Below are 16,237 nucleotides of genomic sequence, written 5' to 3' on the forward strand. Positions count from 1 at the left end.
GTCTCAATCCTCGCTCATGGGCGACCGTTCCAAGTAACAAAATAGTCGGGTGGCAATCCATACGTAGAAAGATGTGGTAATCTACTCAAACGAGCCACAAAACTGTGACCAACAAAATAAATATACATAGCGAGAATATACTTTAGTATACACACTTCTTCAAACAAGAGCTCCCACGGAAGGTCAAATAAAGTTGACTCCCTTTGGGATCCGTAATGGGAGCAAACTCGTGAAACGCATGCCAAGGCATACAAAACTTAGACTTAGAGGAGAATACAAACAACCATGACATACTATCTTGTGCTACGGCACAGTCAAACAAAAACTTAAAGAAAGCCCCAACACCCAATACACAACACAATCTAGATGTATGCTACGGTAAACTCTATACAGATGCAGAACACACACTCAAGAAACAAGAATATATATATATACACACACAATTATTATTTTTGGGAAGTTAGATAGTACAGAACTAAACTAATTTGACCTACTTATGCTGTCCTGAAACACTAACACTAACATGTACAACATCAAAACAACAACAACCACCATATACTATTACATAAGAAGGACAAATGACTTTGGCAAAGTCACTCTATCATAACAATCAACTGGGAAAAGGGGAGGAAATTAGCCCTGGGTTTTAATAGCCCTAGGGAGAAGAGTACGACCCTTAATCCGAAGCTACCGGTAGAAATCTACGTACTGTCGGCCCGGACAATAAGTGGAAAGTATACCACCTGCTTCTTTGGGATAATTTTAACTCGAGAGATTTGATGGATAAAACAAAAATCAACAATGCAAAATTTAACCGCATTATTGTTTTTATAACACTAACACCTACAGACCTTTTGGGAAAGACAAAGTACATATACACTACACACAATTTAGATATGAAAGGGTGTCACTCTAAAGTCGCAACCAGCTATATGTGCTGGGACGGGACTTAAGGGTGTCAACAAACCAGTCTCGAGTACGTGTTCATTCAATCTCTGAATAAATTTATGATACCAAGGTCTTTTGATGAAAATATAATACGACAGACCTAAGTGGGACACAGTTATAAAATAATTTATAATTTTTTGGAGACACAGGGTGGGGGTACAGCTGTAATGATTACCATGCGTAGCTGGGAGTGCGAGGTGCCTACACATGGAGTACATACATGTTCATATACGAGGTATATAAATGTAGAAGTAATGGTTTTGTCTTTATGACTGATAATACTTCTGCCATAGCTGATTTTGATTCTTTTAAAGACTGATTTTCCATTTTAACTTTTTATTTCTTATATTTATATTTATCATCAATTTTAAGTTGAGTACTGACGTTTTCCTGAAGTTAGCCCTATAGACCATTCGCAGAATGTATTCATGTGACCCTGGGTCAACAAATTCAAAACGGGGCTCAGCTAGGCACCAGCTTCATTTTACCTCGCAACCATCGATGCTACAACAAATAAGACATGTCAAAGCCCTTGGAATAATGCTAGGAAAAGATGGTAAAATATAAAATTTCTTACAAATTAAGAAAAAATTAGGCCATAAAGATAGTAAAATATAAAATGTCTTACAAATTAAAATTTTTTTAGACCATATCTTCATCTGGTCTGACAGAAACACGATTTTCGCACAAAAAATACAAATTACTAAAACTTGTTTGTATAAGTCGTTATGGTACGAATTTAATTTAATTGACTTGGAAAATTATACCTCAACAAGATAGATTCATTTGTCATGAAATTCGTATGGAAAAAGGCACACAAACTTGTCAAACATATCCTACAAAAAAAAAACGGAGGACAGGGCCTTCTCGATTTAACACAAACAATATATTAACATTATACAGTGGTACCGCGGGTTACGAACTTAATTCGTTCCAGAACTCGGTTCGTAACCCGAAACGTTCGTAACCCGAAACATTGAAATCAATGAAATAGAGACAATCCGTTTCAAGATGAAAGAATCGTTCTTTTTTATTAGCATCCGGTCGTTTACCTGACAAAACGCAAAGAATACGTGTACTTCACGTATTAAATAAAGAGAAAGAAAACAACCAAATAAATTAAATGTAAAATAAAAAAAGATTTAGTCCATCTTTCTTACCAAGAAAACGATCATGGGAAATTTGTCACTTTGTTTGCTATTCTGAATCATTAGTTTCAGGTGTTTCTTGGCAGCCAACTGGGAATCTTTCTGCACCAAGAAAATATCAAGGGAAATTTGTCGCTTCCTTTGCTGAAGAATCTTTCTGAAGTGGGCCATCGCGTTATCATTCATCAGGTTTACTGCCCTGTTAGCAACAAGTTTGTTTGGATGATGGTTCACAATGAAGTCTTCGACGTCTGCCCACTTGCTGCAAATTTCTTTAATCCTGGCAGTTGAAACGGTCACTGGCTCCTCATCATCGGACGACTGCTCCTCCTTTAATGTACATAGAATAAACAGCCTTACTGCAAACCGTATCTACTACTGGCAAGGTATATACATCTGTTGGTTCGGGGAATTACTAATAAAACTGAAATAAATAAAAAAAAATTTTTCAAGAGATTACCAAAACCTCCCAAATGTGGATACAAAATCACACAAATTATGGCCAAATATCGGGCAAATGGAGAAATATGGCAAACAGTGAATAACGAAGAAATATAAAAACTAATTATTACCTCATCTAACCCCAACCCGAACAATATCGAAACCAAAATAAAGAATATACATTGGGACAATATCTGGAAAAAATGTAAGGGAATAAAAGATCCAAGCAAACGGACCAAACTTTGCTTACAGTTGCATAACGTCTGGTGGACGGGGAAGTAACTTGTCAGAGAAATATTATCCAACACTTAACCAAAATGCTTACTATGTCAAACTGGAAATGACAGCAAATCCCACATGTAATTTTTTCATAACTCAAAGACAAATAGTAATAAACAAGATAATTAGGAAATATGGAAATTTTAACCCAAATAATTTTCTCTTCCCGGATAAATTAATGATAAACCGCTATACACAGACACAGTTAACTTCGTATGTACAGCTATAGAAGAATGAAGAATGAAACAAAGGTGTTCAGAGTTCTATAATTATCCTTATTTCATTTTCTGGAAAAGATATATTATTAACCTTATTTTAATCTCTGGAAAGCATTTTAAAGGCTAGTTCAAAAACACCAGAGCTGTCTGGATAGCCAAATGGCTAGTCTAAAAACACCAGACCCATATGTGACTGAACTAAAGATCACCATATAATATGGGATGTTTTCCATCACGTGCGCGTGATTGGAAATTTCAATTCTACTTTACCTTCCCCCTGCTGGTCCGGGGTTGTAGAATTGGCCCCACGTGCCTCGCTACGTGTCGTAAAAGGCGACTAAGTAGGGGCAACCTGTTTGCCGTGGGTTGCGTCCCGTGTTGGGGGAGGAAAGGATCCTGGGTGGTCGGGATGGGTCCGGTTCCGACAAATCGGCTGGTCACGCCGAGCCCTAGGAAGTCTTTATTTACTCTCTCATCTTCTTTATCTTTCTCCTTGTATCTCTCTTCATACCACCATTGCCTCTATATTCTATTCCTTTATCTTTCCCTTTCCCAAGTCTTGGAAGACTTAATAGAAGGCGGTGACTTAACGGGTCAATCGGGTGATCATTTTACCGACCCTAGAAACTGGCGATCAACTGAGTATGGCATCTGTGTATCCCTGGCACTTGAAAAGTGTCCCCTTGTTGGGCTCCATGGTGGGCGGGGAGCTGAAGTTTAATTAAGCCAAGATGGATATTTCCCAAAAAAATCAAAATAAGCGTACGAAACCTTTATCTGACTCTGATGACGAACCATGTAGTGTGGAGTCATTTCCACGCTTCAGGGTCATACAATCAAAAGATGCCACAAAATAGCTTACCTCACTCTCTCCGATTGTAATCGAGAAAACTATAATCGGATTGATTGGTACACCAAAGAGCGTAAAAAAGATGAAATCGGGTTGCCTTCTTGTTGAGTGTGACCGACGAGGCAAGACGGACAATATCAAGAAAATGAAAACTTTCTTTGATATTCCAGTGACCTCATTCGCTCACCCCACGCTCAATACGTTCAAAGGCGTGATTCGCTGCCGTGACTTGGCTGAAGTCACCGACGCAGATATCATTGAAGGAATGAAAAGTGAAGGTGAAGGTGTCATTGCAGTCCGTCGAATACGTATCAAACGTAATAATAATCTGCATGACACCAACACAGTTGTACTCACCTTCAACAAGCCAACTGTACTCAAAGTGGTCAAAGTTGGCTTCTTGCAAGTGAAGGTTGAGATATACATTCCAAACCCCCTTCGATGCTATAAGTGTCAAAAATACGGCCATCACGAAGTCCTCTGCTCAAAAAGCCAAATATGTGGCCCATGCGGAGACCATTCTCATCAGGAATCTGATTGTAGAGCAACTCCGCATTATGTCAACTGTGGAAAGGAGCACCACGCCATTTCCAAGGATTGCGATACCTGGAAACAGGAGAAGGAAGTTCAGAGGGTAAAATACACAACTAATATTCCCTATCCAGAAGCCAGAAAACTTGTACAGGCGAAAACAGCCCATCCTGCTCCATCCTTCTCCACTGTAGTGAAGAGCAATCCTAAAACAACGAAGGACGCTCAAACACAGACGGATCTACCCCCCATTACCAAGCACAGAAAAACACGGCATCTACACAAACTACTTTCAACAATACCCAACCACCGAAATCACCAAAAAACAAAAACAAATCTCATGGAAACAGGCAACAAAAGGGGTCAGATGACCCCATCAAACTCTATAACAGGTTTGGAGACATTGAGAGCATGGATGCAGAAGAAACTGCTCCATGCGCCCAAGGGAGCTCCAGACCTACAAACAAAAAATTCAGCTCCGTACTTCCTCCAGAGAAATAACCAAATTCCCTCTGCGAAAGGTCTAACCTAGCTCTACAATCTTTAATTTAAATTTATAATGAAAAACACTATCATACAATGGAATTGTTGAGGACTTAAAGCAAATTACAATGATATTCTCCTACTTTTAAACGAACATGATCCTGCGGTACTATGTCTTCAAGAAACATTCTTGAAAGATACGGACATCACATTTAAAAACTACTCCCTGTTTAACACCTGCTTTCCAAATGTTGATAGGGCATCAGGAGGAGTTTCTGTTATTGTGAACAACAGAGCCCCTCATAGCGTCATCCATCTATACACAAAATTACAAGCCATTGCTGTAAGCGTCACTCTTCATCGAGTGATTTCATTTTGCTCTATTTACTTATCACCAAACGCTAACCTAGTACCAAACGAATTAGACAACCTTGTTCAACAGCTTCCCGCGCCATTTGTTTTACTCAGGGACTTTAATGCCCATAACATTTTATGTCTAGACACGATCTGTGTCTAACACCAAAACACCGACATATTTACACCCAGGAACGGGTACATACACGTGCATTGATTTGACAATTTGTTCTCCTTCGATGCTTTTGGACTACGAATGGAAGGTCGCTGATGACCTTCACAGCAATGATCACTTTCCAATATTCCTTGAAAACATTAACTCTACAATTGATGACGTAATTCCACAATGGAATATAAAGAAGGCCGACTGGACTAAATTTGAAACACTGTAAAACTAGGCTGAATGCAGATACAGTTTTCAATGTTAATGACCCTATTCAACATTTTACATCTATTTTATTAGAGATTGCAGAAGAATCCATTCCCAAGTCCTCGCCGAAATGTAAAAGAACCCCCAAAACTTGGGTCACTAAGGAATGTAAGGAAGCCATTAGACAACGCCGAGAAGCATTGAAAAAATTTAATAATCACCCGACGCCCGAAAACTTAAATATATATCGTATTCTCTGGGCCAAAGCTCGCCGCACAATCAAAGAAAGTAAAAGAGCATCATGGAAGAAATGTTTCGTCTTTAAACTCTCGTTCCTCTGTTAAAAAAGTTTGGGACACTATACGCAAAATAAACGGAAAGAGAAAACAAAACCCTTTCCGACATCTGACACTGAACAATAACAACTTTAGTTGAAAACGTGACATTGCAAATGCTCTTACTGACAGTTATTCATCATCATCAAATTATTAAGAAGCCTTCCGTAAACATAAAACTCTATAAGAAAAGTCTCGTTTAAAATTCACATCCAACAACTCGGAAAATTATAATCAACTGTTCTCACTATCGGAGCTTAGGGAGCCTTTAGAAAAGGCCCATGATACATCCGCTGGGCCTGACGAAATACATTACCAGTTTTTGAAACACCTTCCAGAATCATCTTTAACAACTCTGTTGAAACTCCTCAATGATTTATGGATTACTGGTAATGTATCAAAAATCTGGAAAGAAGCAACTGTAATACCAGTTCCCAAACCCGGTAAAGATAGCGAAGATCCCAATAGCTACCGACCTATTGCACTCACCAGCTGTGTGAGCAAAACAATGGAACGAATGATCAATTCTCGGCTTGTCTGGTACATGGAAACTAATAATTTAATATCTCCTTTCCAAAGTGCTTTCGATATGGCCGTAGCACCAATGATCATCTGGTTAGACTGGAAACATTTATTCGCGATGCATTTATTAAGAAAGAACATTTAGTAGCGGTTTTCTTTGATTTAGAAAAGGCCTATGACACCACATGGAAGTACGGGATTCTAAATGACCTGCACGATCTAGGTCTAAAAGGCCGTCTGCCCTATTTCATATCCAACTTTCTCTCTGACAGAGAATTCAAAGTACGAGTGGGCTCTACCCTCTCAGATCTGCACGAGCAAGAGATGGGTGTGCCCCAGGGCAGTATTTTATCTGTGACGCTCTTTAGCATCAAAATTAATAGCATCAGCAAGTGTATGGCTCCTGTTGTGGATTGCTCGTTTAACGTTGATGATTTCCTGATATGTTATCGGTCAAAGCACATGCATACAATTGAAAGACAACTGCAGCAAAATATAAACAAAATTCAAAATTGGCCAATGCAAACGGTTTCAAATTCTCTAAATCAAAAACCGTATGCATGCATTTCTGTCAGTTACGAAAACGTCACGATGAACCTCACCTCACGCTGGACGGAACACCTATTCCAGTTGTTGAGGAGACAAAATTTTTAGGTATAATCTTTGACAGAAAATTGACCTTTATTCCACATCTAAAGAACTTGAAAGCTAAATGCTTAAAAGCACTTAACCTACTTAAAGTAGTAGCGCACACTGACTCGGGTGCTGATAGAAAAGTCATCCTGAATATATACAGAACGTTTATTCGCTCCAAACTGGACTATGGTTGCGTTGTATATGGTTCAGCCAGAAAATGATATTTTAAATGCCCCCCTGCGGGTCCGGGGTTGTAGAATTGGCCCGACGTGCCTCGCTACGTGTCGTAAAAGGCGACTAAGTAGAGGCAACCTGTTTGCCGTGGGTTGCGTCCCGTGTCGGGGGAGGAAAGGATCCTGGTAGTTGAGCAGAGGCTTTCCCTGCAATACACTACTTTGGCCTCTACTTCTCTTAGACGGGTGGTCGGGATGGACCCGGTTCCGACAAATCGGCTGGTCACGCCGAGCCCTAGGAGGTCTTTATTAATTTTCTCACCTTCTTTCTCTTTCTCCTTGTATCTCTCTTGATACCACCGTTGCCCCTATATTCTATTCCTTTATATTTCCCTTTTCCAAGTCTTAGAAGACTTTCTAGAAAGCGGTGGCTTAACGGGTCAGTCGGGGGGTAATTTTACCGACCTTAGAAATTGGCGATTTCAGGGTCAATCAAAGGTAATTTTATCAACTGAGTATGGCATCTGTGTATCCCTGACACTTCAAAAGTGTCCCCTTGTTGGGCTCCTTGGTGGGTGGGGAGCACGGGTGCTGAATTTTTAATCTAGCCAAAATGGATATTTCCAAAAAAAATCAAAATAAACGTACGAAAACTTTATCTGACTAGGCCGACGAACCATGTAGTGTGGACACATTTCCACGCTTCATTGTAATATAATCTAAAGATGCCGCAAAATCCCTTGCTTCACTCTCTCCGTTTGTGATCGAGAAAACAATTACAGGTTTGATTGGTACGCCAAAGAGCGTCAAAAAAATGAAATCGGGTTGCCTTCTCGTGGAATGTGAGCGACGAGGTCAGTCAGACAATATCAAGAAAATAGAAGCTTTCTTCGATATTCCAGTGACCTCATTCGCTCACACCACACTCAATACGTTCAAAGGCGTGATTCGCTGTCGTGGCTTGGCTGGAGTCATTGACGCAGATATCATTGAAGGAATGAAAAGTGAAGGTGTCACTGCAGTCCGTCGAATACGTATCAAACGTAATAATAACCTGCAGGACACCAACACCATTGTACTCAACTTCAACAAGCCAACTGTACCCAAAGTGGTCAAAGTTGGCTTCTTGCAAGGGAAGGTTGACATCTACATTCCAAACCCCCTTCGATGTTATAAGTGTCAAAAATACGGCCATCACGAAGACCGCTGCTCTAAAACCCAAATATGTGGCCGATGCGGAGAAAATTCTCATCAGAAAGCCGACTGTAGAGCAACTCCGCATTGTGTCAACTGTGGAAAAGAGCACCACGCAAATTCCAAGGACTGCGATACCTGGAAACAGGAGAAGGAAATTCAGAGGGTAAAATACACAAATAATATTCCCTATCCAGAAGCCAGAAAACTTGTACAGGCGAAAACAGCCCATCCTGGCCCATCCTTCTCCACTGTAGTGAAGAGCAATCCTAAAACAACTAAGGACGCTCAAACACAAACAGAAGCACCCGATTCAACACCAAGCTCAAACACCCCTCATTACCAATCACAGAGAAACACGGCATCTACACAAACTACATTCAGCAATACCCAACAACCTAAATCACCAAAAAACAAAAATAAATCTCATGGAAACAGGCAACAAAAGGGGTCAGATGACCCCATCAAACTTTATAACAGGTTTGGAGACATCGAGAGCATGGATGCAGAAGAATCTGCTCCATGCGCCCAAGGGAACTCCAGACCTACAAACAAAAATTTCACCCCCGTACTTCCTCCAGAGAAATAACAAAACAAATTCCCTCTGCGAAAGGTCTAACCTAGCTCCACAATCTTTAATTTAAATTTATAATGAAAAACACTATCATACAATGTAATTGTTGAGGACTTAAAGCAAATTACAATGATATTCTCCTGCTTTTAAACGAACATGATCCTGCGGTACTATGCCTTCAATAAACGTTCTTGAAAGATACGGACAATATCACATTTAAAAACTACTCCCTGTTTAACACCTGCTCTCCAAATGTTGATAGGGCATCAGGAGGAGTTTCTGTTATTGTGAACAACAGAGCTACTCATAGCTTCATTCATTTAAACACCAATTTACAAGCCATTGCTGTAAGCGTCACTCTTCAGCGAGTGATTACATTTTGCTCTATTTACTTATCACCAAACACTAACCTAGTACCAAACGAATTAGACGACCTTGTTCAACAGCTTCCCGCGCCATTTGTATTACTCGGGGATTTTTATGCCCATAACATTTTATGGGGATCGAATCATATAAGTGACAGAGGTCACAAAGTTGAAGACCTTATTTCTAGACACGATCTGTGTCTATATAATACCAAAACACCTACATATTAACACCCAGGCACGGGTACATACACATGCATCGATTTGACAATTTGTTCTCCTTCGCTGCTTTTGGACTATGAATGGAAGGTCGCTGATGACCTTCACAGCAGCGATCACTTCCCAATCTCCCTTGTAAATCATAACTCTACAATTGATGAAGTAATTCCACAATGGAATTTAAAGAAGGCCGACTGGCCCAAGCTCGAAACACTCTGTAAAACTAGGCTGAATGAGGATACAGTTTTCAATGTTAACGATCCCATTCAGCATTTCACATCTATTTTAACCGACATTGCAGAAGAATCTATCCCCAAGTCCTCAACAAACTGTAAAAGAACCCTAAAACCTTGGCTCACTAAGGAATGTAAGGAAGCCATTAGACAACGCCGAGAAGCATTAAAAAATTCAATAATCACCCGACGCCCGAAAACTTAAATATATATCGCATTGTCCGGGCCAAAGCTCGCCGCACAATCAAAGAAAGTAAAAGAGCATCATGGAAGAAATATGTTTCTTCTTTAAACTCTCGTTTCTCTGTTAAGAAAGTTTGAGACACTATACGCAAAATAAACGGAAAGAGAAAACAAAACCCTCTCCGACATCTGACACTGAACAATAACAACTTTAGTTCAAAACGTGACACTGCAAATATTCTTGCTGACAGTTTCTCGAAAAATTCCTCATCATCTAATTATTCAGAAGCCTTCCGAAAACTTAAAACTCAAAAAGAAAAGTCACGTTTAAAATTCACATCCAACAACTCGGAAAGTTATAATCAATTGTTCTCACTATCGGAGCTTAGGGAGGCTCTAGATAAGGGTCATGATACATCCGCTGGGCCTGACGAAATACATTACCAGGTTTTGAAACACCTTCCAGAATCATCTTTAACATCTCTTTTGAAACTCTTCAATGATTTATGGATTACTGATAATGTACCAAAAATCTGGAAAGAAGCAACTGTAATACCAGTTCCCAAACCCGGTAAAGATAGCGAAGATCCTAATAGCTACAGACCTATTGCACTCACCAGCTGTGTGAGCAAAACAATGGAACGAATGATCAATTCTCGGCTTGTCTGGTACATGGAAACTAATAATTTAATATCTCCTTTCCAAAGTGCTTTCGATATGGCCGTAGCACCAATGATCATCTGGTTAGACTGGAAATATTTATTCGCGATGCATTTATTAAGAAAGAACATTTAGTAGCGGTTTTCTTTGATTTAGAAAAGGCCTATGACACGACATGGAAGTACGGGATACTAAATGACCTGCACGATCTAGGTCTAAAAGGCCGTCTGCCCTATTTCATATCCAACTTTCTCTCCGACAGAGAATTCAAAGTACGAGTGGGCTCTACCCTCTCAGATCTGCAAGAGCAAGAGATGGGTGTGCCCCAGGGCAGTATTTTATCTGTGACGCTCTTTAGCATCAAAATTAATAGCATCAGCAAGTGTATGGCTCCTGTTGTGGATTGCTCGTTATACGTTGATGATTTTATGATATGTTATCGGTCAAAGCACATGCATACAATTGAAAGACAACTGCAGCAAAATATAAACAAAATTCAAAATTGGGCCAATGCAAACGGTTTCAAATTCTCTAAATCAAAAACTGTATGCATGCATTTCTGTCAGCAACGAAAACATCGCGATGAACCGAATCTCACGCTGGATGAAGCACCTATTCCAGTTGTTAAGGAAACAAAATTTTTAGGTATAATTTTTGACAGAAAACTGACCTTTATTCCACACCTAAAGAACTTAAAAGCTAAATGCTTAAAAGCACTTAACCTACTTAAAGTACTAGCGCACACTGACTGGGGTGCTGATAGAAAAGTCATTCTAAATTTATACAGAACGTTTATTTGCTCCAAACTAGACTATGGTTGCGTTGTGTATGGTTCAGCCCGAAAGTCATATCTTAAAATGCTTGATCCAATTCATCATCAGGGAATAAGACTGGCTCTGGGAGCATTTAAAACATCCCCGTGTGAAAGCCTTCTAGCTGAGGCGAATGAACCACCGTTATCGCATCGCAGAGAAATGCTTTGTGCACAGTATGCTCTCAAATTAAAATCAAACCCTCTGAATCCTACATTTTCGCCTGTTTTTCAACCCAAATACAAAACTTTATACGAAAATAAACCAAACGCCATACCTTCCTTTGGCATTAGAATATCACCCAGCCTTGACACTACAAATATAAATCTTTCTAAAATTCAGAAAACGTCCATCTCCGAAACACCACCTTGGTTAATTAAACAACCAAAAGTACGTTTTATGCTACACGATGGGAAAAAATCAGAAATAAACCCTTCTGTCTTACACAACTCTTACCATGAACTACTCACGAATTTAAAAACTACACCAGAATTTACACTGATGGATCAAAGGATGAGGAAAAGGATGCTGCAGCCTTTATTTGTGGAAATAACACAACGCAAGTTCGCTTACCAAATGGAGCATCAATTTTTACAGCCGAAATGATAGCAATAGACCTTGCTCTGCAACATATAGAAAGCAAACATATTTGAAACAGTATCATCTTCTCCGACTCGCTATCAGTACTCCAGTCACTACACAATAGAAAACTGGAGAACCCATTATTAAAAAACATACTCTTCAAAAATACCGAGCTGAGTGTCTCCCACAATATAATATACTGTTGGTTACCTAGCCACATTGGCATTAAAGGTAACGAAAAAGCAGATCGCGCTGCTAAAATGACCCTTACTCAAGAACCATCTGATTTTAAAATACCATATACTGATTTTAAACCTTGTATCAGAAAGTTCTTTCGTCAGAAGTGGCAGGCATCATGGAATGATGCCGTGAATAACAAACTTCATGCAATCAAGCCAACTCTAGCAGAATGGAATCCTTCCTACAGAACCATTCGTAGGGAGGAGATAGTCATTGCAAGAATCCGAATTGGTCATACTTATATCACCCACACCCACATACTAAAAGGTGAAGACGTACCAGAGTGCGTTTCTTGCAATGAACCATTCACTGTCAAGCACTTTATGATAGAGTGCTTCGACCTACAACCTACGCGCGATCGTTATTACATTGTGCATGACATGAAGAACCTTTTGATACTGTAAACATCACTCGTATTATAGAGTTCCTGAAAGCCGTAAATATTTACTCTAAACTCTGACTTTTATGCTATCACCTTGTGCAGTTTTATGCAATATATATACCGTCCCATTTTAATACCTATTCATCTTTTTTACATCTCCCGTTGATCGGGAAGCTTTATTTTGCACCGTTACCATCTTACCGTTTTTAATTTGAACCATTTGTTCTTTTATATCGCTGGTCGATATAGGACCATTTATAAGTTTTAAAAGATTATACAAATAACACTTTGTTTGGCGCTCAATAGCCTAACAGTGCTGATGCGCCGTTAAAAATCAACCAATCAATCAATCGATATTTTAAATGCTTGATCCAATCCATCATCAAGGAATAAGACTGGCTCTGGGAGCATTTAAAACATCCCCGTGTGAAAGCCTGCTAGTTGAAGCGAACGAACCACCGTTATCGCATCGTAGAGAAATGCTTTCCGCACAGTATGTTCTCAAATTAAAATCAAACCCTATGAAACCTGCTTTTTCGGCTGTTTTTCAACCCAAATACAAAACCTTATACGAAAATAAACCAAACGCCATACCTTCCTTTGTCATTAGCATATCATTCAGCCTTGACAGTACAACAATTGGTCTTTCTACAATTCAGAAAAAGTCCATCTCCGAAACACCACCCTCGCTACTTAAACAACCAAAAGTACCTTCTACGCTACACGATGGAAAAAATCTAAGACAAACCCTTCAGTCTTCCACAACTGTTAGCAAGAACTCCTCAGCGAATATAATTACACAAGAATTTATACCGACGGCTCAAAGGATGAGGAAAAGGCTGCTGCAGCCTTTGCTTGTGGAAATCACACAACGCAAGTTCGCTTATCAAATAGAACATCATTTTTTTCAGCCGAAATCAGAGCAATAGACCTTGCTCTGCAACATATAGAAAGCAAACATATTTTAAACAGCGTCATCTTCTCTGACTCACAATCAGTACTTCAGTCACTACACAATAGAAAACTGGAGAATCCATTATTGAAAAATATACTCGTCAAAAATACCGAGATGATTGTCTCCCACAGTATAATATACTGTTGGTTACCTAGCGATATTGGCATGAAAGGTAACGAAAAAGCGGATCGCGCTGCTAAAATGGCCCTTACTCAAGAACCATCTGATTTTAAAATCCCGTTTACTGATTTTAAACCTAGTGTCAGAAGGTCCTTACGTCAGAAGTGGCAGGCATCATGATGCAATCAAGCCAGTTCTAGGAGAATGGACTCCTTCCTACAGAACCATGCGTAGGGAGGAGGTAGTCATTGCAAGAATCCGAATTGGTCATACTTATATCACCCACTCCCACATACTAAAAGGTGAAGACCCACCAGAGTGCGTTTCTTGCAATGAACCATTCACTGTCAAACACTTTATGATCGAGTGTTTTGACCTGCAACCTAAGCGCAATCAGTATTACAATGTGCATGACATGAAGGAACTTTTTGATACTATAAACATCACTCGTATTATAGAGTTCCTGAAAGCAGTGAATATTTACACTAAGCTCTAACTTTTATGATATCACCTTGTGCATTTGTATGCAATATATATACCGTCCCTTTTTAATACCTTTTCATTATTTTTCATTAACATACAACATTTACATCCCCCGTTGATCGGGAAGCTTTATTTTGCACCGTTACCATCTTGCCGTTTTAATTTCAACTATTTGTTTTTTATATCGCTGGTCGATATGAGACTTTTTATAATTCTAAAAGATTATACACATAACATTTTGTTTGGCGCTAAATAGCCTTACAGTGCTGATGCGCCGTTAAAACTAATCAAACAATCAATCTACTTTATATATCAAGCTTATAGACTAGATAACCAGCTGGATACTAAATGGCCTTAGCATCCAGACTACTGGTTACGTTTCAAACAATAACACTGCGACTCTTAAACATCACGAGAAGGGCTGCAACTGCGAATCTATGACCGCCGCTGTAGTTTTCTCAACATTACATGGAATCTTTTACATGTATTACCAAAATTCTATTTACACCTAACAAGTCGCTGCAGAAAAGTGATTTATAAAATACATACTTCATAGTGGCGGGGCTCTGGGGTGGACATGTCATACTGACACCCGAAAGGGACTCCACTAGGGGCCTCTCCACTATTCAAGACTATTCAAAAACGGAAACAAATAATCTGGTCATAGGAATTTACCAACATTTAATTCCAAGTATACAAATAATGGCGGTCCCCAGAGTGGCGAGGTCAAGCTCGACACCTAAAAAGAACAGCACTTAACGGGTCCTCCATTATCCCATACATTGTCTAAATATAATTAAGTCTAAACAGAACAATTTAATATAAAGATTGTTAATTACTCAAATAATGCGGGTTCCTTACATGTCTTACCGTGACACCTTAAAAGGACTCTCGATGGAAACTCCATTATATAATTACAGGACTTTGAACTCAAATAAATAAAAAAAAAAACATTAGTTATCTCGTACATTAAGTCTAAATTGAAATAAGATTGTTAAGTATTTAAATAATGGCGGGTTCCAGACAGAGATGTCAAACTTTGACGCCTAAAAGGACTCTCAAAGGAAACTCTACATTATATAATTACAAGTTTTTAATCTCAAACAATATACTTGAAATTCCTTCGACAAAACATTTCGGATACAAAGACTTAACAGTACTTAATACCAAATAATTGTAAGAGCTTCATTCCTAGGGAAGGCTCTGTGTTCGACGAAGTACGAATGATAGGATCTTTGTGTATAGCCACCGGTTGCCCCGTGCATTGAGATGCACCTCGTCGGCTTCCATTTACCCTCACCCGAATCCCTCTATAGCACAAAACATCACCTGGGAACTTTTCTCAAACATTCTGGACAGTTCTAAATTCACCTGCCATGCACGTCGGCTATACTGTGAACGTGATAATCCACGTGGAGAATAACAGGGTAACATATATCCCACTAAAATCAAAGAAACTCTTTGCTCCCAATATTGACGACACAATTATATAACCTGACCCACTATGATATTTGGCTCCAAAACCTCTATATTGTTATCACCAATCTTTAGGAACATCATCACATCTTGCAGTGGATCTAATCGAATAAGATGGAAAATACAATTCTCAATCCGTTTTCCAGAACGCCCTTCCATTGTAACAATCAAATCACTTGGCTGTTGACACACTCGAGGTAACCATGACAGTCTCATTAATCATACAACAAAGCTATGGCCTACGATCAGAAGATACATGTTGTCTCGACCAAAGCAAACCACAGAATGAAGCTACAGACCATTATCACCATATAAGATAACTTCCCTCATATCCAGACCGGATAACCCACCAAAAACCAGTCTACTGTATAAACTCAAATATAGGATACTTCAAATAAATGCATATTCTGACGCCACGGCGCCATAAATTAAAACTAAATCCACTAAACAAAACTGATCAGAAAATATGTG

The sequence above is a fragment of the Sinohyriopsis cumingii genome, chromosome 17 (genome assembly GCF_028554795.1).
Source record: "Sinohyriopsis cumingii isolate HCF-2022 chromosome 17, ASM2855479v2, whole genome shotgun sequence".
NCBI lineage: Eukaryota > Metazoa > Mollusca > Bivalvia > Unionida > Unionidae > Sinohyriopsis > Sinohyriopsis cumingii.